At 43.7% G+C, this 24,297-nt stretch overlaps 1 protein-coding gene across 5 annotated transcripts in view; it reads left to right on the top strand.

Moving 5' to 3' along the window:
- Positions 1-24,297, top strand: part of SLC24A2 (solute carrier family 24 member 2) — a 244,950-nt gene that overhangs the window by 93,095 nt on the left and 127,558 nt on the right. The window lies entirely within an intron of this gene.

The following is a 24,297-nucleotide window of genomic DNA, read 5'->3' as shown; positions in this document are numbered from 1 at the left end:
AAAGGAAAGAGATGTCCTTTGGTGGTGACTGTACTATAGCCGATTCACTTTTCAAATTAACTTTTTTTTTAACGTTTATTTATTTTTGAGACAGAGAGGGACAGAGCATGAACGGGGGAGGGGCAGAGAGAGAGGGAGACACAGAATCGGAAGCAGTCTCCAGGCTCTGAGCCATCAGCCCAGAGCCCGACGCGGGGCTCGAACTCACGGACCGTGAGATCGTGACCTGAGCTGAAGTCGGACGCTTAACCGACTGAGCCACCCAGGCGCCCCGATTCACACTTTTCAATCCTACCAGGATCGACTATGCACTGTGAATGTCCATTGTTTAGCACTGGGAGGATATCCAGTGAATTACAAAGGAAAAGGATTTGCAACCAGACTGAATTCCAAGTTCACTACTTCCCAGAGTTTGAAAGTGGCCTTGTTCAAATGATTGGTCTTTGCAGAGCTTCAATTTCATGTAAAATGTGGGAAATTACACTTACAGGGTTGGCATAAAGATTAAGTGAGAGCATGTAAAATCCTGGTATATTAATCAAAATCATTTTTTTATTTGTTTAAACCATTTTTAAAAAGAAAATACTGTAGTTTTGAGACCGAATTGTCTAGTAACTTCAGGCATGGCGGTGGGGGGGGGGGGGGGGGGGGGGGGGGGGGGGGGGGCGGGGAGGGCTAAGGAGCCATCAGATAATAACAATTGGGCTTTGCCTCTGTGTGTCTCTTGCACTCGGCCTTGCTTTCCTCTGGGACAGCTTCGTTCTCGGGCAGGCTGTTTACAAGCAGGAGAAACCAATAAACAACAAGTAAACGAGAAGCCACCAGTAGCCCTTAGCTTATGTTGCGTCAGCTTAATACCCCATCTTAGTCTGTTTGGGCTGCTCTACCAAAATACACCAGAGGCTAGGTAGCTTATAAATGTATTTCTCATAGTTGTGAAGGCCGGAACGTCAAAGATCAGAGTGTCTGTCTGTCGGATTCGGTGGCTGGTGAGAGTCCGCTTCCTGATTCTTTGACAACACCTTCTCCCCATGTCCTCACACGGTGGGAGATATTAGGGAGCTCTGTGGGGTCTCTTTTATGGGAACATGAATCCCATTCATGGGGGTAGAACCCTCATGACTTAAACACCTTCCCAAACCCCACCTACAGATACCAGCACATCAGGCATTAAGAGCTTAACATATGAATTTGGGGGCACACAAATATTCAGAACCTAGCAATCCCCAAAAGAAAGATAGCTCGTCTTTCCTGGTGGGTCCACCAACAGTCCCAGCCTTGGACCGGCTTCCGGCCATGGCCAGAAGGTGAGATACATTGCCAGAACAGGCCTGAGTCACCTGATCCCATGAAGTACGGGCGGGCAGGGGGATCCCCTCCCAAATCAAATGGACTCACAGTAGAAGAGAGAGGGGTCCTCCAAATCAAACAAGGTGCTGCTGTTTCCAAAAGAAGAGGAGAGAATGCTGGCCTGAGAACACATCAGATCCCGTAGAGAGCCTAACACATGAGAAGCGGCCAGAAGTAGAAGCCTCTGCTTGTGGTGAAGATTACATTAGATGTGCCACACTGGCAAGTCCTTTTCCCTGCGTGTCAAGTGGCCTGTGGCATTTACTCCTTGAAAACTAGGATCAACATGATGTCATGTATCACACTACTGTACTCCGTAATAGAATGAATATTCCGAACATTAGTCAGATATGTTGAAAGATCTGCTCTGTAACTCCTTAACATCCAAATCTCTCTCACTAGCTCCTCTCAAGTCATGAGCACTGGATCAATGTTAGACTAAATTGAGGAAACTGTGAACGTGACCTTTTGAGAAAAGCTCAAGCCTTGAAAAACAATTGTAAAATAAGTGACTGGCTTAGTTGCTGTCCTTCTCTGGAAGAAAAGGGCACTGGCTGGGGAGCTGGGAAAGCCGTACCATTTATGGTTCGGTCCACTTAATCAGCCACACTGAGCCTTACCTGTAAGGGCCCATCTTTACCTCATCTGTAGAGTGACAGTGATACGTGTTTTATTAGATATTTTATGTATTGAAAATATGACAAAGTAATACTAAGTAAAAAAAAAAAAAAAAAAAAAAAAAAAAAAAAAAAACCCAAAAAACAAAAAACTAGAAAGGGGCAAGGGAGGTGAGCCATGAGATGAAAAGCTTTGCCCCAAATTTACCTAAGACTTGAACTAAGCTAGTTGATATTATGTGCTCAGCAGTAGCACTGACAATCCGCAGCTTAACCCTATGAGATGCTGTATCCCTTCAAATTAACAAACTAAAGAGAATTTAGGTTCTGGGAGCTCTGAGCATGGTATCAGGAGACATGCAAAATTAGACATTTCTGCGGTTTCGAGAGAGACATGAATGTTGGAGGAAGATAAGAAACCCAGAATCAGTGAAATGATAACAGATTTCTGCAAATGAACGTCAAGTGTATTTCCTTAGTGAACATTATTCACCAGGAACACATTCCGATTTGCATCTTGAAAGTGAAGATAAAAAGAAAACCCATTCTAAGGAAATTTGCTTTCCAGTCGCTGTAACTGAAGTGCAACTCTTTTTTTAAACCCCCCCCCCCCCCAAATTTCCAGCAATTACCCATGGACCTCAATCACTATTTTGCTTTCAAATTTAGATTTAACAAAAATGTATCCAGTCTACCAGAAGGTACCCAGCATCTTATCAGCAACATTTTCACGTGTTTGGTTCTGCCTCAGGGCAGTGAGGGAGATGTTATTCCCTCATCCTGCGGAATAAACAGGTTCTAGAGAAGTTATATGACTTGCCGAAAGCCATGCAGTCACCAAGCCAGAAAGCTGGGATGGTCAAGCCCAGGCTGGGCAGCTGTCTCTCCAGGGTTCTTCTGGCAGAATACTAGGAGCCTACTCTAAACCAAAAGTGGGGTTTTTTGATTTTTCACATTTAATAGCACCTTTCTTCATCAAGATTTCTACAAGCTGAATAAATTGATTGGCAAGTTATTTATAGAAATCATTTCACCCATCACTGAAAGCAGCCTTTGAAGAGCCTTTCAAGAGCACATGAAAATATTGCCTGGAAGTTTAATGAAATGGAAAAAATAGAGAAATTATTGGAACTACAGAGTGTTTATGCATAAACACTGGAAAACACACATGGGGGCAGAGGGATGACTCCCACCGACCTTCAGCGATGATTGACACTTAAGTAACACAGGCTTCTCTAAGTCATTGTCCAGGTCCTAATTTTAAGGGATCAGGGCCCCTAAATGGAACATGTGTCACTTAAATTACAAGGCCCCAAACTAACCCTGTAACTTGGGGTGTTGATCTTAAAGCAGCCGAAAGTAGTAACTGGTGGGAACCTAAGTCAGACTCAAGGAGGGGAGCGAAGGTCAAAGCCAGAGAGTAAGAACTAACATCAGGTGAGAGGAGACAAGGAGAAAGCACCAGACAGAAAGTGAGCCATGGAATGAACCTTGGTAGCTCAAAGACAAGTTGAGAAACATGGCCTGGGGCATACTAGAAAGCTTGTTTCAGAACGAAGAATGTAACCAGGGGGAGGAATTCAGAGCTGTGTTCTGTCACCACACCCACTGCCTGCTATGTGGGACCACCAGAGTGGGCTAAAGGAATTTTCTATTTGCTCCCCCATGGATTCCACCTTCATGTCTACCACGTGAATCCCTAACAGTTTCATAATGGTTTTTAAAATAAGTAATTTAGGACTATGCACATATGGGCAAATAACATCGAATTTTACACATTTCTTACTTAAAACATAATGAATTGGTTAACCTGTGCAGGCTGCCATGATATAAACTCAGTGTGAAACCAGGTTAGAACCTCAGCAATGCAGTGCTTCCATCTTGTTATCTTCGGGGCTGGGTTTTTCCAGGTTTCTTGTTATCTACTCTCCTAGCCATTTGGCTTCCGTAAGGGGAAGAACCATATTCCAGACATCAATCAGTCTAGAAAGAATCACCACCTGGAACTTTCAAAATGTTCATGTTTACCTTCACCTGTCAAACAGACTAAGGCTTCACCTTTCTTAGCTCTTTAGTATGTCATGCTCAGTTATAGTGTGGTTCTAGAAAGTGCTATGCCCCCTGCCCCCCCAGCGACAAGTATTGACTGCTTGAGGAAACGTGTACCATCTCTCCTTGACCATCTTAATCAAAAGGCATCATCAGGGCTTCCTGGTGAAGGTTCACTCTACGGTTGTCACCCTGATTCTAGAGGGAGACTGTTTGGGGGAGGGATTCCTCTTCCCTTAGGTGCAGCATCCTGATTTCCATGGATTGGGGAGCGGAAGGATCTCTGTTTCTTTTATCATAAACCACACAGTTGAAGGAAGACTGTCTTTCTGCTGGGCCTTGGAAACTTGAGTGAAATGACAGAAAAACAGAAGGGGCAGGGGGGAAGCTTGGAGTTGATTGGCCCTGCAGGGAGACTGCCCATCAGTTTCTACTGCCTAGAACCCCAGAGGACCCTATACCCATTATTTCTAAACCTGATGCTTGACTTTCTTTCGATCCAGTGAGTTTCCCCATTTCTTTCCAATAAATTCCTTTTTCCATGTTAACCAGAAAGTTTCTTTTGCTTGTAACCATAGAATCTTAAGGGTGACCTCCAAGAAGAGATAGTAAGGGACCAGAGACATAGGGAGGAACTTCCAGGAAGTGAGACCAAGCAAAGAGGTGTGTGAAGAAGTCCTTGTGCACAAGACTGGTGGCCTCCCACCTGGTGTCCTCGGTGCCAGATCACCAACAGTGTTCTTAAATGTTTTCTCTCCTAAAATTTTTCACGTTATTTATTTATTTTGAGAGAGAGTGAAAGGAAGGGGCAGAGAGAGAATCCCAAGTAGGCTCCACACTGTCAGTGCAGACCCCAAACGTGGGGCTCAATCTCACAAACTCTGGCATCATGACCTGAGCCAAAATCAAGAGTTGGACACTTAATGACTGAGCCACCCAGGCGCCCCTCCCCCTAAAATTTTTAATGCCCCATTTAACCACAGGAAAGTGTCCTGTCTATGTTTGATTTCTGTTCTGTTTGCTCTTGGCTAGATTTCCATCACCCAGTGTAGTGATCCTTGCTACTTCAGAAGCTCTTATTAGAAGCCTCCAATTAATAGAAGTGGGGAAATGAAGTACATGTTGTTTAATTAATGAAGTTTGGTTGGCTGCCTCCTTCATGAAAAAATTAAAAGACATTACTTGGAGACTTAAAAAAAATGTTCAAAGCACAACTTAGAGGCAGGATGCCAGCTGCTGAGTGTGTAATGCAAGTCACTTGATCTGAATGGCTACATATGCCCAGACCAAATGGCCGCCATCTTCCCTGGACCCTTCCATTCCCAGGACAATGAACTCCTCCGCATCCTTCAAAATACAGCTCGCATCCAGGGTCATCTCCCTGAAACCTTCTTGGTTGCCTCTGCTGTGGCACTCACCCCTTGCCCTTTGCTCCAGTCATAGCCCGCGAATGAAGACCTGTATTCCCCGTTTCCAGTTCTGTCATTGTTCATGCCCACCCAAGTCCCCCACTAAACTGTAAATTCCTTGCCCGTGGGGGCCTTGCTTTCTGTGACTTCACTGCAGGCTTATCGTTGTATCTGGCACACAGTAAACACTCAGTAGGTGATTCATTGTTCTTTAAAGTGATTTGCTCTCCTCTCTTAGGCAGATGCTCTGCATTAGAATGTCACAGCAGCATTATCCTAGGCATGAGGTTTGTGAAGCTGAATATTCACGGTGAATTCATGTCTTCGCTGCATGTTTTCTACCATAAGTTAATCTGCATTTTTCCACCATAAGCCTTTTTTGAAAACAGCTGCTTTCAGTTTTGTTTTGTTTTTCAATCTATCTCACTCCAACACAGTACAGCCAATCAATACATATATAAACTAAAAAGAATGGAAAATGGATGTAAGCCATTACTTTTCCTGGGGTTTCCCCCTGGGCCCTATCTTTGAAAATCTTCCACATCTTCCATCCCTTGCTTAGAATAAGTACAGATTAGTTTTGACCATTCTGTGTTTTAAGATCAACTACAAATGTATCTGATCCCAAATCAAAGCTGCCTTGCTCTCTCTCTGATGGTGCATCCGTGTGTTTACTTCTGCCGAGTTCCTCCTGCTCCCTGGTCTGCTGCTGTGTCACACCAGATAATGTGCTGGTTAGATTTTGCCATGGAAACAGGCCTTTCCTTTGGGGCTTCCTGCATACCATGGCCACAGAGAATGAGACGGTTCCACTGCTAGGGTTTCCTATTGAAGTTTTCCCCCCTTTCGACATTTTAGTGAAAAATTATAGGAAGGGAAAGCAGCTATAAAAGAGAGGATTACTATACTAAGAGACTGATGTCTTTATTCCTTCTAGTATTCATTAGCAACTCAGTTGAAGGTCATGTGTCTCCCAATTGGGCTTACTGAATTGCCCAGGTTTTGCGCTCAGCTACCAAAATTTTGTACGCGACCTTTTACTACCGGTAGCGAAAGGAATCACTAAATGGAATTTCGCCAATGCTGCCTTAGACATTGAGCATCTTTCCCCTGGCCCAGCAAACATTTCTGGGTACTCATCACAGCACGTCAATGTTGTTAAAATTAGAATCTCACTTCTGGTAAGTGTTCACATAAAGCACGTCCATGATGCAGGATAATGAGTTTCAGAGGCCCCTATCTGGGTCCCAGTTCCAATTAACCTGTGTCCGAGAGAACTGCATAAGAAATGTCAACAGTAAAATGAGGCTGGTGGATTTGAGCAGAAAAAATGATGATAAATCACCCTGGTGGAACCCATCAATCAGTGCCCATTTCCGTTGCGTGAAGGAGTTGTTTTTGCAAACTAGCGTTTGTCGCTCTCCTCCCAATTATTCTGCGCATATAATCTACCATTTCCCAGACAAAGGTTGACTGGATGAATCTCTAGAGAGTAAAAGTAAATGATCTCCCCACTCATTAATCTATAGATCCTCAGTATGTGTTTGTAATATTCATGTTAACTGAGAACAAATAGAGAAACCTGCTGTTTTTACCCTGGTGGGCTCTATTAATTGCCACAACTTTCATTTTTATGGCTGTCCTACGTAGAAAGTGTCTTGCCTCCAAAACTCTTTTTTTAGCTGAATAATGTGAACCAGGGATAAAGGGAAGTGAAACACTGAGATCCCAGTGAGTTTCTCTGCTGGACCATAAATGGTTTGCTTTCTGAACTGTATCCCAGACTCCCCCTGGGTCTAGCTGGAAGATACAGCAGTGAACAAGAGAGAGCATTATTCCTACCCTCTTGGAGGTCACATTCTAGAGAAAGAAGCCAGAAAATAAAATAAGTGAATTAGATAGGATGCTAGCAGGTGCAAAGGGCTGTGGAGACACGTGAAGCAGAGGGGTAGGGAATGCTAAGAGGGCAGGGAGGCTGCAGTTTGAAATAAGGTGGTCAGAGGGGCACCTGGGTGGCTCAGTCGGTTAAGTGTCTGACTTCGGCTCAGGTCATGATCTCACAGTTGGTGAGTTTAAGCCCTGCATCAGGCTCTGACGCAGAGCCTGGAGCCTGCTTCAGGTTCTGTGTCTCCCTCTCTCTCTGCCCCCTGCCCACTTGTGTTCTCTCTCTCTCTCTCTCAAAAATAAATAAACATTTTTTTTTAAGTATTGAAACAAGGTGGTCTGAGAGGCCTCCTTGGAAAGAGTGACATTTGAGCAAAGACTTGAAGGAGGGAGGGGAGATGTGTAAGGTCTATAGGATATGTGGGGTGAAAAGCATTCCAGAAGGGAAAGTCAAGGTCAAGACCCTGAAGTGTAGCTGGAGAAACATTAGCAATGACAGGTGAGGTCAGAGAGGTGAGGTGGGGGAGGAGAGCTGTCTAGATCTGAAGGGTCTCTGTAAGGGCTTTGGCTTCTGCTCCAACATAGGAGTTTGTTTGGAAGGTTTTCAGCAGAAGAGAGACACATTCTGACATTTTATACGGGGTCACTCTGGCTGCTGTGCTGAGAATGGGCTATGAGGAGGAGGAGGGTGGGGAGGGGGGCAGGGAGACCAAGAAATCATTCAGATGCTATTGCACTTACCAAGCAGAAAGTGCTGGACCCGGTGGTAGTGGTAGGGGCCTCCAGGAGTCACAGTCTGGACACATGGTGAAACATACACACATCTGCCATATATTTGGAGTGTTCCAGGTCAGCACAACTTTCTGAGCATTTCGTATGCCAGCTCTTGATGAGAAAGGACGAAGTTTGTCACGAATTACATTTGTGAACTTCTCAACGCTCTGAAATCAAGAAGGGGTTTTAAAATGCTTTGAAGCCATGACTCGTTGCCTGAAAGTAAGTATCTTTGGGTCGTGTGAAAGATTTTAGCAAGGCATCCCCCCTAACGTGAAATTTATACTCTCGTAATTTTAGTTATGAAAGTGATAGAGAACCATCTGCATTCCCCGTAATATTCCAGAAGGTGAACTTAAAGCATTCTAGCTAACTTGGTCCTTTTAGCGGACAAACGTTGTGCAAAAGGAACTAGGATTTTCAGCAGAACCTTGTCAACCATAGACCACTGCTGCAACATGTTGTGCGGCCAGCTCCCTTTGTCTTCATTCTTGTCCTCAGCCTGTGGGCAGAGGGTCTGCCCATCTGCGGGCCAGGTGAGCCATACCCTTCTCCCGGCGGGCCCTGACACATCGTGCATCCAGGTCTTGGCATTTCTGTGACTTCTGGAATGCCCAGCTCTCCTCTACTGCTGCCAACCATCGACTAATGAATGGATAAAGAAGATGTGGTGTATATGTATACAATGCGGTGTTACTCGGCGATCAAAAAGAATGAAATCTTGCCATTCACACCTATGTGGATGGAACTAGAGTGTATTACACTAAGGGAAATCAGTCAGAAAAAAACAAACATAGGACTTCACTTATATGGGGGATTTAAGATACAAAACAGATGAACATAAGGGAAGGGAAGCAAAAATAATATAAAAACAGAGAGGGAGGCAGACCATAAGAGACTCTTAAATACAGAGAACAAACTGAGGGTTACTGGACAGGTGTCGGGTAGGGGGATGGGCTAAATGGATGATGGGCATTAAGGAGGACACTTGTTGGGATGAGCACTGGACGTCATATATAAATGACAAATCACTAAATTCTATTCCTGAAATCATTATTACACCATATGTTAACTGGAATGTAAATTAAAATTTAAAATAAATAATAATGATAATAATAGTAATAATAATAATAACTCAGCCCAAGTGACACTCCTTCCAGCAGGGCTAGATGTTTTTCCTGTGGCTTCCCCAACACCCGGCCCAGCCCCCATTGTAGTACTTCTTAGCGTTAATAGATTTCTCTACCTGTCTTTTCCTCTAGACTGTCAACTCCTGAGGACAGGGACCGTGTTGTGTTCTTTGCACCCCCATGCTACAATAATACTGCCTGGCACTCAGGATGTACCTAGTGTGTGCTGAATTAAAGTTGGTTTGAAAGAGGGGTGCCTGGCTGGCTCAGCTGGTGGAGCACACGACTCTTGGTCATGGGGTCATGAGTTCGAGCCCCACACTGGGGGTAGAGTTTACTTAATAAGGGAGGCATTAAAAATTGTTTTCTTTTAAATAAAGTTGATTTGAAAGAGCCCATAGCAGCTCATCATTTTATGTGAGGTAGTTACACTTGCAGGAACCATTTAACCTTCCTTCCTGTGGTACTAAGAATGACCACCATTTATTAGGAACTTGCAGTGTGCCCAGTACCGAGCTAGGCACATTACAGGCATTATTTCTCTGAGCCCCCAGCAACCCTATGAGGAAGATAATTTTCATCCTTCTTCTGTAGATAAGGCAACAAAGGGGCAGGAGGAAGAGGCGGTGATCTATGCCTTTATGCAATCCGCAGAAATGATCAAAATGGATAATTTAGAGAACCTAAGGACACTATTTCCCTTTGATATATGTAGGAAAGTATGCTGTGAATCTACAACTTAAATAAAACCCGCCATAATATGGCCTCCTGCCTGGTCCCTGTTCTTGGTACAGAGGCTGCTTTCTTGTCTTGAGGGTATCTGGGCAGGATTGGGACGTGAATGTCTGGTGATCGTCTGAAACTCATTCAACTCAGGATACAGTCAGTTGCGTAACTTTCCCTATCTTGACTTTTGTGGGTTTTGTGACAGTATAGACCGAGTAAAATATTTTATTTTTCATTACATTAACCTTCTTGTGTACAACTCCGCATTTACACAATTGGTTTTCTTATCCCACTTATCATGTGATGATGGGCCATTCCTTGCTTGGGTTACTTGGAAGAACTATCAATTTGCAGCATCACTTATTAGTTGATTCATGTCAGTTCTGTGCATGGTGAAAAGGTATTTAAAAGAAATCCATTATAGTCTCTCACGGAGGCAGTCTCCCAATTCCAGACATTTTTATTTTTATAGGAATTTTATTTTAGTTGCAGGCAAGCATGAGCTCCTTAGCAGGAATTAGTTAAAAAGGCAAAGCATCTGTGTTTGTTCATGGTGAGGAGATCTTTAGATGTCGTCTTGACATGTTATGGTAATGCCTTATGGTAATGCCTTTGATTTTCTTTGGGCAAAAAGTAAAATTTAAGAAATGAGGACAAGAAAAAGAACCTTCAGTGTCTGTTAAATAGAGATGAAGTGTCACCCTAGACAGCCAAGTTAGAAACCAAAAGGCAAGTGCCTTATTCGGTTGCCTTAATCACTTCGTAAGTTTACCTGCCCAGGCCACACAGGAGGCATTAACGGCTTCTGGGAGGCAGCTGGAGCATGGGGTGCAAAGCTTCTTAACGGAAATAGATGTGGGAGAGGGTACTGAGAATTATATAAACTAGTGCCTGAAGGTGATGCGGTAGAAAGCACAGAATTTACAGTCAGAATGACAAGTGCCAGCAGCAGCCAGGGTGGTTTGTCACTTGGGAGGACGGACTCTGCTCGGCCTGCTGCCTGCGTCAGTCGTCCCTGGGAGTTGGTATTACTAGCTCGCGTGCTCCCATGAGGACAGAGACTCAAAGAGGTGGAGTCATTGGCCTAAGGTTACAAAGCTAGTGTGACAGAGAGAGGACTTGAGACCAGGACTCTCTGGTTGAAGCCCATGATCTTTTTTTTTTTTCTTTAAAGTTTTTTTTATTTATTTTGAGAGAGAGAGAAAGCACAAGTGGGGGTGGGGCAGAGAAAGAGGGAGAGAGAGAGAGGGAGGGAGGGAGAGCCGGATGTGGGCCACGAACTCACGAACCGGGAGATCATGACCTGAGCCAACGTCAGATGCTTAACCAACTGAGTCACCCATGCGCCCCAGAACCCCATGATCTTTCTGCGGCACCCTGCTGCCTGGCACACTGCTGATGGCTCTGTCATCACTGTTCAGTGCTTGCCTTGTGTGCTTGTGTGTGTGTGTTTATATTTTATGTTTATATTTGTACATACTTGTTTATATATTTTTTGTATTATATGTAAATATTTGCTTATATAAATATATAACATATGTATATGTTTATATACGTCTATATTTATTGTATCTATATAAATTTATAATGTAACATATAATAGATACCATGTAGTATAGAAGGCTTAGTATATATAATGTAACCACATATAATTGAATACAATATTTATATGGGTATATAAATATATTTATATAGTTTTTTTTTGAGAGAGAGAGAGAGAGAGAGAGAGAGAGGGGGGGGGGGGAGGGAATCCCAAGCAGGCTCCACACCCAGTGCAAAGCCCAACTTGGGGCTCGATCCCACAACTGAGATCATGACCTGGGCTGAAATCAAGAGTCAGACGTCTAACCGACTGAGCTACCCAGATGCCCCATAGTTTTTTAAATATACAGAATATTTACTTGATTTTAAAATTTCAAAATACATGAGAATTGAAGGTTTTATTCACCTTAATTTAAATTTTTCTAATAAAAAACTTTACTGTTAAAATGTAAAGAAAGCCCTTGGGTTGAGATATTAACTATTAAATAACAAAATAATTTCTCTCCGAAGCCAAATCTGTCCTTCCTAATATGTACCTTAAAGGTAGAGAGGTACAACGTTTTATCAGGTTTATGTGACACCTTAATCAGAATAGAATTGCCGATTGTAAATATAAGCAAGAGTTCATTTATGTTGTTTTATTTGCTTCTTTCTTAGTCTTTATCTTACCTAATTTCTAATAAAAAGTTCTTTTCAAAAACTTTTCCCACTATGTAAGATATACGTGTGGAAAATGTGCCTTCAGTGTGGAAAAAAATAGAAAATATTAACAAAAACTACCTATAATTTTACCACCCAGAGGTGATCACTGCTAATGCTATATAGACTTCTAGGCTTCTTTAAAGCATCTAATTTTTAAATGCTATTTTCACTTATTCATTCAACAAATATTGGTAAGCATTATAATTAGTAAATACCATTGTTTCAGGAAACTCCTTGAAACAAAGATCTAAAGGATTTTTTATTACCAAAACTCCCTGGGGCGGGGGGAACTCCCTAGAAACACTAAATAACTTTTAATGATTGCAGACTTAACCCCATTCTAGTTTGACTACTTTAGGCTAATGAGCTTGAGGTCTTAGCACGGATGGCTGGATTCAGTTTTTATCTGGAATATCAGAAATGTTCCTTAGAAAGCTGTAGGTTCATTCAATGCAGATAAAGCAGGCTTTGCTCTATCACCTGGTGACCTGGACAGTGCAGAGCAACTTACAGAGCACAGAACAAGTGTCCTCATTCTGAGACATGCAAGGGTCTGGGCAACGTCTGCCTCTTCTTCTCCCCACTGCCTTTTTATGGGCCTGGGCATGCTCTGGTGGGATCACAGTCTGACTGTGCTTATCAGCCATGTTCTCTTGGACAAATAATGTAAACTCACTAGGCCTCAGTGCTTGCGTGGTCAAGGGACAAACCTAGGGATGGAGAGAAGGAAGGAGGCAAAGCAGCAATTGGGAACTGGAGTCACCAGGATGTGGTGATGAGTCAGGCTTGAGGAGTGACCAGGAAGGGTTCATGACGCTCCCTGGATGATGGAACCATTCACCAAGATGGGAAACGTGGAAGGAAACAAACCTTTGGCGGGGGGGGGGGGGGGGGGGGGGGAGTAAGAAGGATAAAATTACAGTGGGTTCACTTTTGAATATTTTTGAGACACCTAAGGGAAAACAGGGAAATAACTGGGTTAGAGAAGAAATGGCTTTGGCAAGATCTCTGTCATTATTTTGCAACTTCTGCCTTTAATTATGATGCTTAAGATTTTACTGTCTCTTTTTATATGATAACGCATTTAGGTTATGTTCTTCAATAGGGAAATCAATTTATTCTCAGTCACAGAGGCATCTAGATTTATCGGTATCTCAGCTGAAAGAACAGACTCCAATTACACAAATATAAAAGTGCCTGCTCTTTGTTAACATGTACGGAGTGTTTTATTTTTGATATTTTAAGAAAAGAGTGAAAATTATTGTTTGGGTACCTCTGACAATGTGTGCATAAATAGCACTTGCCATGGTGAACACACTGTGCTTTATAATAGATAAAATGTCCAGAACAAAGAACAGAGCCCCACTTTAGTGAGTCGTTTACTGTCTGAAATCACGAAAGGCACCAAGTAATACAACCTCAGGGAAAAGGACAAGGTGTCCTGTGTTGAACAAAACTTAACGGTTTTAGTAGGCCTTTGGAAGGGGGAGAAATCTGTTAGGGAGGAGAAAGTGCTCCTTTATTGCCGGTACATGCCGTTCCCATGAATTGTTAGAAATAAATATATACTCTCTACGCTGCTGAGCTTTCATTCATTTACATTCTTTTCTTTATTTTTTATTTTTATATTTTTTAACGTTTATTTTTGAGACAGAGAGAGACAGAGCATGAACAGGGGAGGGTCAGAGAGAGAAGGAGACACAGAATCCGAAACAGGCTCCAGGCTCTGAGCTGTCAGCACCGAGCCCGACGCGGGGCTCGAACCACGGACCGCGAGATCATGACCTGAGCCGAAGTCGGCTGCTTAACTGACTGAGCCACCCAGGCGCCCCTATATTCTTTTTTTTTTTAATCAAAAGTTTCAAATCTCTGCACTAAAAATGATGGATGCTTTGTAGCGGCGCAGACAGACAGAGCCAGAAAATAATTTTGATTTCCTTGAGACATTAGAGGCTGCTTGCCCTGGTCCTTCACCACCACGCAGTTCCCTCACATTGTTCTCACCTTTCATTGAGGAGATGAAAACAAGCTTCTTCCCCTTGACCCCATTTGGAAGTAATGACAGTTAAAGAGATGGGTCACTGAAGGGTTCAGGAAGAAAGCGTTCTATTAATTATAGAATGTTTTATAGAAGCTAACCGTGTATCATATGCTCACATTGCCCTGGACACGTAGTACGTCACAGCCTCATCCTCACTTGGGGTAGATGAGGAAACTAAAACCCCGTGAGGTTAAATCTCATCCATAGCTAGTGTGCTGTCATTACCCGGGTTCATGCTTACTTCCGCCTGATGCCCGTAGAGAACTCCGCAGCCAGTCCAGTTCCTTTTGAGTCGGTCCAATCAAGAGCAATCGCAGTCAACTGTCCCCTTCTCACTGTTGCACCACCGCCCACCCAGTGACCCAGGCCAGGCGCAGTGGCTTCCCAGCCAGAAGCTGTCACGCTCACCCCCAGACCCAGTGCGTCGGCAGTCCTAGAGTTCCACTTTCCCAACACCTCGCAAAGCCATCCCTTCCGTCTCATCCACTTCCCCCCCATGAGTCCAGGCCACCTTCCTTTCTCCTTAGACAAGAGGGGCACTTCTAGACAGCCCCCTGCGCCTGTCTTTGTGTAACCTCCATGCCCTTTACCCAGGGCCGTGTCTAGAAAACTCACCTCTGATACACTGTGCCACTTCGCTGCCTACAGCGTCTCTCTGGCTTTCGTCAAGAGCGGGCAGCTCGGATAGAGCAAGAGGGAGGGCCTGTGATATCTACAAGCACACCCTAGGCAGCCTTGACCTTCCGTCTGGAGGACGACGTGGCTCTAGAAGCGGAGAACCTGGCGTCGGAATCCCAGGTGTGTTAGTTTCCTGGGGCTGCCATAACAAAGTACCACAAACTGGGTGGCTGTCCTATTAATCCTCTCGAGGCACAACTGGGACAGAGGTGAGCCCGGTTAATAGTGGCATGCTCTTTTTTTTTTTTATAATTTTTTAATGTTTATTTATTTTTGAGAGAGACAGAGACAGAATGCGAGTGGGTTAGGGGCAGAGAGAGAGAGGCAGACATAGAAGCAGAAGCAGGCTCCAGGCTCTGAGCTGTCAGCACAGAGCCCGACGCGGGGCTCGAACTCACGAGCTGTGAGATCATGACCTGAGCCCAAGTCAGATGCTCAACCGACTGAGCCATCCAGGCGCCCCAATAGCGGCATGCTCTTAACAGGAGTTCTCTGAACTGTTTTCTGAGAGGTAGTGTTGTGTATTTGTTATGCGTGGCTTTGGTTTTTCATCATTTGGCTCTGAATCCTTTGACACCCCTTGATACTGGGGTGGCTTTGCAAAGGTTATGTAACCTTTCTGGCTCTCCGTTTCCTCACGATTGTCTTAGTCCATTCAAAGTGCTGGCAAAACCATCCTCCCTCAGAAGGCTCTAGGGAAGTGCCTGTCCTTGCCTCTTCTAGCTTCTGGTGGTTGTTGGCAACCCTTGGTGTTCCTTAGCTTGTAGCTCTTTTATTCCAATCTCTGCCATTATGTGCCGTGTGTGTGTGTGTGTGTGTGTGTGTCCGTCCGTCCTCTGCATTCAAATCTCTGTCTCCTTATAAGAATATCAGTCATTGGATTTAGGACCCACCCTAATCCAGTATGACCTCATCTTAAGCTGATTACATCTGCAGAGACCCTTTTCCAAGTAAGGTCACATTCGCAGGTACCAGGGATTAGGACGTCAGCATGTCTCTTCAAGGGACACAATTCAATCCACAACAGGTTTGCCCCCTGACTTGGCACTCCTTCAAACTTTGAATTCCTCACTTATACAACAGGAGTGGCAATATCTAATTTCCAGGGTTACTGTCAACAGTAACTGAGATGATGCATGTGAAGTGTTCCTCATAGTGCCCATCTCATAGAGGCCAACCAGTAAGTGGCAGCTGTGACTTCTTGCCAGACTTCTTCCTTGAAAGAATTATCCCTGTAAACTAACTCCTATTCTAAGTGTACCAAGGAAGCTTGGCATTTCAAGAAACACTGCATCAGACACAGCAAATAATGGTCACAAATTTATTTGTTTTCTGGTTTCTGTGTATCGCATCTCCTTGTGGTAGAATACGTAGACTCTCATAAAACAAATCAAAATCTGAATTCAAAAATTAGGGTGCTAATCTGCATGTGATGTGAATTCAGACTAAGCCTGCAGAGAAACCGATTGAGGAAACCCACCCATTCTCCCTGCAGGTCAAGGGGAGGAGCCACAGTGCTCAGGAGGACAGGCGCTTCTAAGAGCAGCTCTGCCGATCTCTTTTGCTTCCAGCTGTCCAGCTGCTTCGTAGAGGGAGAGATGGGAGATTGGGATGGAAGTCAATCCCTGCTGGCAGACTCCGGTTCACACTCTGGTGCTCTGCCTGCCTCTTAAGTTTGTTGCTAGCAGCTTTAGTGTCCTGCTTTCGTGTCTCAGCAGCCTTGGGATCGTCTGTGACGGCACCAACCACAGTGCCAGCCATACGTACGCTTAGTTTAACCGGCGCGATTGGGTGATGTTTATAGGCAGACTCCAGTACAGAGGGTGGCAGGAATGCTTCATGAGAGAGAAAACAAGAGCCTCTTTGGAAAGCAGGATGGACACAGTAAAGCTGTTTCTCACACTCAAAAGCTGGAATTGACCCCTGCCCTCTGGCAGCCTGACTGTCTGTGGGATGTAGACCCAGGGCCTTTCCTGCTGATCTGATCCAGCCTTGTGTCTCGGGGAGTCTATTCTGCTCCACGTCAGGAAGCATCTCCTGTCACTACTCTTTATGTTTGCCCCAGTGGAGAGGAGGGCAGATGATCCAGGTGGGGGAACGGATATAGAAGAGATGCCTGGCTATGCATTGTATTTTTCTCCTTTAGCTGTGAAAAAGGGACCTCTGAGCTAGAGTCTGTTGGAAGCGATCAGAAGGCAACTGTTCTAGAACTTTGTTGTAACTAGGGCACCAGTACAAAGATCAACTTCAGAGACAGAGCTGGACTCACATTTCCTCTTTGGGCACTCACTAGCTGTGTGGCCTTGGATAAGTTTCTTGACTTCTCTAAGCTTGGGTTTCCTCATCTGTCAAATAGGGGTAATGATATTTCCCTTGGGGGGTTGTCATGAGAGTTAAAATGGCATAGGTAACTAAAAGGTGCTTGGTGAATGTTGGATTCCATCTTTCCCTTTCCGTTTCCAGGGAATGGACTAATGTATTGAACACTTAGCCATTTATCTGCTCTGCAGGTTATAAATACAGAATGTATCTTAAATTTTTTTTATTAGTTTTCTTTATTTTTGAGAGGCAGAGAGAGACAGAGCACAAGTGGGAGAGGGGCCAAGAGAGAGGGGGACACAGAATCCAAGGCAGGCTCCAGGCTCTGAGCCGTCATCACAGAGTCTGGTCGGGCCTGAACTCACGAACCGTGAGATCATGACCTGAGCTGAAGTTGGACGCTCAACCAACTGAGCCACCTAGGCGCCCCTCTTAAATCAGAAAGCTATTTTCTTTCAAAATTATATAAACTAATATCTTATTAACATATACTAAGTGCTGCTGCATTAATTTTATAGGTGTGGTGTTTGATATTAGTGATCTAAAACCAGGAAGACAGGAAATTACACACACACACACACATACACACACACACACACACACACACCCCTCATACCTCATAGGGCAGTGAATGAGACCAGTAAGCAAATTAATTGTGAGAGTATAACATAAATCCTGATACAAAATGTCCAGAAAATAAGCACTGAGTTGAAACAAAAATTGGCAGGGGACAGAAGCTTTTGGAGACCAGATGTTACCTTTTCAAGGAGAAATGGAAGGAGCATTCTGGGCAGAAGTGAAAACATGTACCAAGCCAAGGAGACGTGGATGGGGACTCCAGGGTCAGGGACCACAGGTGACTCAGTGTGCTCTGTGGAAGAATCAAAGTGAAGCCTGGGACCGTGCCTAAGACCTTGAAAATTAGTTGAGGGGACATGTGCACGTCTTGGAGGGTTACTGACACAGAGCTTGGTGATCATCGCACACTAAACACAACAGACACGAGTGTAACTCAAAGGGCTAAAACTTTAAGCAGCAAGCATTTTGTTCCTACTGTGTGCCAGGCACTACCCTCGTCGTACAGTCTAATGGTGCACTGCTCCACGCATGCCACTGTTGAGCCCTTGAAATGCGGTCAATCTGATTGAGATGCACTGTAAGTATAAAATATACTCTGGTATATATTACACCTCAATATTAATTTGTATATCGAGTATATGTTGGGATTGTACTAATATGGATATATTGGGTTAAGTAAAATATGTGATAGAAACTCATTTTACCTGTTTCTTATTTTTTATGTATTATTGAAGTATAACATGAGTTTCAGGTGTATGACATAGTCATGTGACAATTCTGTGCATTATTCACTGCTCATCACAATTAAGTGTAGTCACCATCTGTCACCATATGTTATTATAACATTATTGACTATATTCCCTATGCTGTATTTTTCATCTCCATGACTTACTTATTTTATAAGCGGAAGTTTGCACCTCTTAATCCCCTTTATCTGTTTCACCCGTCCCCCACCCTCCTCCATTCTGGTAATCATCAGTTTGTTCTCTATAGTTAAGAGTTTATTTTTTGTCTCTTTTTTTCTTTTTCATCAGTTTTGTTTCTTAAATTCCACATGAGTGAAATTGTGTGCTATTTGTCTTTCTCTAGTTGACTTATTTCACTTATACTCTCTAGATCCATCCATGTTGTTGCAAATAGCAAGATTTTATTCCTTTTTATGACTGAGTAATATTCCACTGTGTATGTGAGTACATATATATAGGTACATGTGTTTACACGTGTGTGTATGTATGTATGTGTGTGTGTGTGTATCTTGCAAGTTTATTTTGCCTTTGTTTCCCTTGACTAAGGAGATACATCTAGAAAAACGTTGCTATGGCTTATGTCAGAGAAATTACTTGTGTTCTTTTCTAGGATTTTTATGGTTTCACATCTCACACTCAGGTCTTTAATCTATTTTGAGTCTATTTTTGTGTCTGATGTAAGAAAGTGGTCAGTTTCATTCTTTTGTCTGTAGCTCTCCAGTTTTCCCAGCACCATTGTTGAAGAGACTGTCCTTTTCCCATTGCATATTCTTGCCTCCTTTGTCAGAAATTAAGTGACCATACATCATGGGGTTATTTCTGGGTTCCCTATTTTGTTCTGTTGATCTATGTGTCTGTTATTGTGCCAGTACATACTGTTTTTAGTACTATAGCTTTGTTGTATGTCTTGAAGTCTGGGATTGGTATACTTCCAGTTTTGTTCTTTTTCAAGATTGCTTTGGCTCTTCGAGATCTTTTTCAGTGGTTCCTGTTAAATGTGGCTACTAGTAACTTTACAAGTGTATATGGGGCTCATATTATATTTCTATTGGACAGCACTCATCTTGAAATTGAAAAGTCTTGGCCTGGAATGACAGGGAAGGACCTAGAGCTTGAACATTCCTATAGAGAATCAGTAAGGCTCAGGTACATATAAAGGAAGAGGGAAGAGTAATAAGTGTGTAAGCACCAAGGTAGAATGTGCAAGACCCATTTAGGGAATCGTGAGTAGACCGTCTAGATAGAATAGGTGGAGAGCTCTCAGTGGTGTTTTGATAAAACGATGCATGTTGAACATTTGCACACAGGTTGATAGTGAGAAACAGAAAGAAATGTCCATCTCTGGCAGTAACAATGGAAAATTACAAAAAGAGACTCCCTAATTATTCACTTTGGATGGTAGTCAAGGGTTACCCTAGAGAATATTAAAATGCTATCTCATGATTAAAGTTCTGAAAAAAATGAACGTGTTGATGAATCTTGTCATGCCCTTTACTTGAACTTCCTCAATGCTATGACTTCTTAAAGCTATAAATATAAATGTGTTCAAGGAAGATGTGGAGGAAGGCACGGGTGACAGACCCTTGCATGAGTATCTTTAAAGGGGAATTAAGAAATGGCTCTAATCTTTCATGATGATGTCCTGTGAGACAGCTACTAGATATGCCCCCACATGGGCACTCTGCCACAAGAAATTGGGAGCTGAATTGATCCAACAAGGTATTTTATTCGTGTATTTAAAGTATTTAGAAGGGGGCACCCGGGTGGCTCAGTTGGTTGAGCGTCTGACTTCAGCTCAGCTTATGATCTCACAGTTCATGAGTTAAGGCCCCGCGTCGGGCTCTGTGCTGACAGCTCAGAGCCTGGAGCCTGCTTCGGATTCTGTGTCTTCCTCTCTCTACCCCTTCCCCGCTCATGCTCTGTCTCTTTCTCTCTGTCTCTCAAAGGTGAATAAACGTTTAAAAAAAAAGGTATTTAGAAGAAAGATAACCTGGACATGATGATTTTATAATAATTGCTGACTTTTTCTTCATCATCTAAAGGATGATAAAGCAAGATCCTGCCTTGGTACTGTGTTGGGTACTTTAGTGGTTTATACAGAAATGTTTGCGGTAAGTAAGGATTCATACTCTACAACAGGCAGTGTAGTAAGGACTGGTCGTTAGGGATAGTGTCGGTTAAATACACAAAAATATATGGATAGGAAAATATATAAATCATGGGTAGATTACTTTGTTGTATTGGATGAAGGGGAATTGCAAGAAAGGTTATTTAAACCAAAGTGCTCATCATGGCAAGAATTTTACCATTACTCTTATCCACCAAACCCGCAGAATCACATAGATGGAGTTTCTTATGACAGGAGAAGGCAATTCATCCCACAGGGGAAGTTTTGCCAAGATGTTCAGACTAGCTCTTGAGCAGGCTCCCTAGCTGAAAGACTCCTATGTATGTGTGACACCCCAATGGGCCAGAATTACTGCGTGTCTCTGCTTAGGCAGACCTGAGTTCCAAGCCTGGCTTTGTCATTTATTAGTATGTTACCTTTAGGAAATGACAAAATCCTTCTAAGCCTCAGCTTCCTTATGTGTAATATGGAATAGTAACGCTGTCTGTGTCATAACACTCTCCATGTCGTGAGGCATCCGTGAGACAAGGTGGTAAAGTGCCCTGCCCAGGGTTGGTAAGCTTAGTAATGGTGTTGGTCGTGCTGGGGATCCTAGAATAAGCTTTCCTGTACAAGAAGAATCAGGAAGCTGCCTTTTTCATATGAAATGTTTTTGCCCCAAGACTTCTAAATCTCCCAGTTCCTGACAAGAGTTTTCCCTGCTACTCCATCGCACAGTATAAAGCATTCTGAAGTAGAATTTCTTCCATCTGTCTTTCTCCTTGGCTGGTCCCTCACCTGTCCCCCTTCTTGGGAAGCTTGGAGCCACTTCCCCCTTTGTGCCCTCACTCCTACTTGCAGAGGTTTTTGAGAACTTTTTCATTTCTCAGGTATCTGGGTCGAGAACACTTTACATTATTTTGGGCGGGGGATGGTTATGTGTTTCCATTGGTGCCCTTAATCAAAACAGTCAAGTCAAGAGGAGGGATAAAATTGGATAAATATAAATACACCCAAGACATAAGGGTTAAGTCATCATGAAGAGCCTCCCGCCCGCCAGAGCACTTACTTATATGAATGAGTCACCTCTAAAAACAGTGACATCCTTAAGGAGAAATGGTAGAGCAGTAATTACTCAGACAGCGGCTTCCTCCACCTGCTTCCTTGGGGCAGGAACTGGGGTATGTAAAGACAGAGGCTTCGAGATGGTCCCCGGGGGTAGAGCAATCAGAGGGATCCTGTGCGACAAAGGGAAACTTTCAGATCTATACCTTTTATCCACTTGCTTTCTATTTCTTTTTCATCTGGAAGAATTGCAGCATGCCACATAGCCAGCCTGTTTGCATTTAAAAGTGACTTGGCCCCCTCACGATTCCAATTCTCTGCCTGCTCGCCTTAAAAATGAAGGTACTACCCTGTAGTTTTAGGCTTTGATGGTAATGGAGGTCAGAACCTGAGCTACCTGCCTGGCTCTTCTCCGGATGGTATTCATGAGGAGTTCGTGAGCATATTTGAAAATCCTGACTCCCGGGGACCCTGGCTTCCACTTGTCCCGTTCCAGGTGCATTTGCTCCTCTTCAGGAAATCAGCTTTCTCAAGAGCGTATTCTTCATCACGGCTCTGCCAGTTAATGCAGACACGGCTGGTCCGACAGCAAAAAAATCATCGACAATGAAAGTACGACCTGCAACACTATGCTCAGGCCAAATGGCATTAAGGGGGTTAATGCAAGCCCTGTGTACGTTTTATCTATAATGGTATTAGTATTATTATAGAGGATGAGTGCTTTAGTTTTACCATCAGAGCCCTGGATCGAGTTCCTAGCTCTTCACCCTAGGAAAGTCAGGGACCCAGTAGAAGCATAGCACACTGAAAATAAGTAATTGAAGAGAATTTAATGAAGGGACTATTTCCAAAGGTGGAGGCTGCTGCAGTAGTTTCTTAGGGCTCCTGTAACAAAGCATCACAGACCGAATGGGGGGGGGGGGGCACAAAATGACAGAAAGCTATTATCCCACGGTTCTGGAGGCTAGAAGTTGGAAATTAAGGTATCGGCAGAGTTAGGCTCCCCCTGAAACCTGGGGAATCTTCCCTCTTCTCTCCCGAGTTTCTGGTAGTGGCCAGCAGGCTGTGGTACTTTTTGGCTTGCAGCTACCTAAATCTGATCTCTGCCTTCCTTCTCTGTCTCCCTTGTCTTCACGTGGCTGTTATCTTACAAGGACGCCAGTCAGATTAGCTTAGGATCCTCCTACTTTTACACTAATTACATAAGCAATAACGCTATTTCCAACTAAGGTCACATTCTGAAGTCCTGGGGATTCGAATTTCAGCATCTCTTTTTGGGGGGTACAATTCCACCCAAAACAGTAGGGTTCGGGGAATCCCCCAAGTGTCTCTGAAGCACCTGGTTTATCTCTTGCCCGAAAATGCAAGGGCCAGAGGGTTCCTAGAGCCCTCTGATACCCACGGCTGTAGAAATGTTGCCTGACCGGAGCTGTGGCCTTGGGGAGGGAATTGCAGCCCCTGACAATGGACAGCCAGGCAGGGAGGGAGCTGGAGAAATAAACATCCTGACCTCTTTCTCCTCCCAACCTCTGATCTCCTGGATCTCCTGCTGGCACCTCCCACTGATGGAATCCAACCCAAAGCTCAAGAAGGGCAGCCCATTGACACAGTTCCTAAAGGTTGGCCTCCTGGAGCCTGGAGTAGGATGAAGTGGGTGAAGACGGGACGTGGAGGAACAAATAGAGACTAATTAGTATTGCCTGTTAACTTCTCCAAGTCTCAGTTTACCTGTACATAAATTAGGGATGATAATAATACCTACCTCATAGGGTTGTTAGCGTTTGTTTGTTTGTTTGTTTGTTTGTTTGTTTGTTTGTTTTTAAGTAGGCTTCATGCCCAGCATGGAGCCCAGTGTGAGGCCTGAATTCGTGACCCTGAGCTCAAGACCTGAGGTGAAATCAAGAGATGTTTGACAGACTGAACCACCCATTCACCCCTTAGCTATTGTTTTATTGTGAGTTCTGGCCATCTTCAAATGACTCAGCTTCTATGCTACGAGTGTACAAATCTTGTGAATGTGAGAGGCATAAGTGTCAGGCTTGTGAATGCACACAAATATGCACATAGGCCTTTTTCCCCAGCAATGTTTTCTGAGTTTTTGAGTCATAAGCCCAAGTGAAGGTTCTTCAACACCTGGGACCCATGCGGGCCAGAAGGCCACTTGGGCAAGGACTGGGTAATTTCCGTAATAGAGGCAGGACCAATCCAGTACCCAAAGTACACTGTTTGGAGGGGATGCTGATTGCTCTAGAAATCAATGAGGGTTTAAGACTGATAAGAATACCGATAGTTCCGCAGTGAGAAATATGAGAGGATTTGTGGAAAGGATAGTATTTAGGCTGGACCTTAAAAAAGTAGGATTGGGGCATATGAAGATTGGGGTCAGGGAAAGCAACAGCCTGAGCAAAGTTAAGGAAGCAGGACTGCACAAAGATCATACAGGAACTGAATAGATCCTATCTATGTGAATAGATCCGAGAGGGTGGAAGGTAAGGTATAAGACAACAAATAGGATTATAGAAGAATGGGACTAAAAATAATAATAATGGTAAAGCACCTAGAGTGCCTGCCAAGTTTCC

This window comes from Panthera leo, chromosome D4, assembly GCF_018350215.1.
Source record: "Panthera leo isolate Ple1 chromosome D4, P.leo_Ple1_pat1.1, whole genome shotgun sequence".
Taxonomy (NCBI): Eukaryota; Metazoa; Chordata; class Mammalia; order Carnivora; family Felidae; genus Panthera; species Panthera leo.
This window is presented reverse-complemented; position numbering and strand designations above follow the sequence as displayed.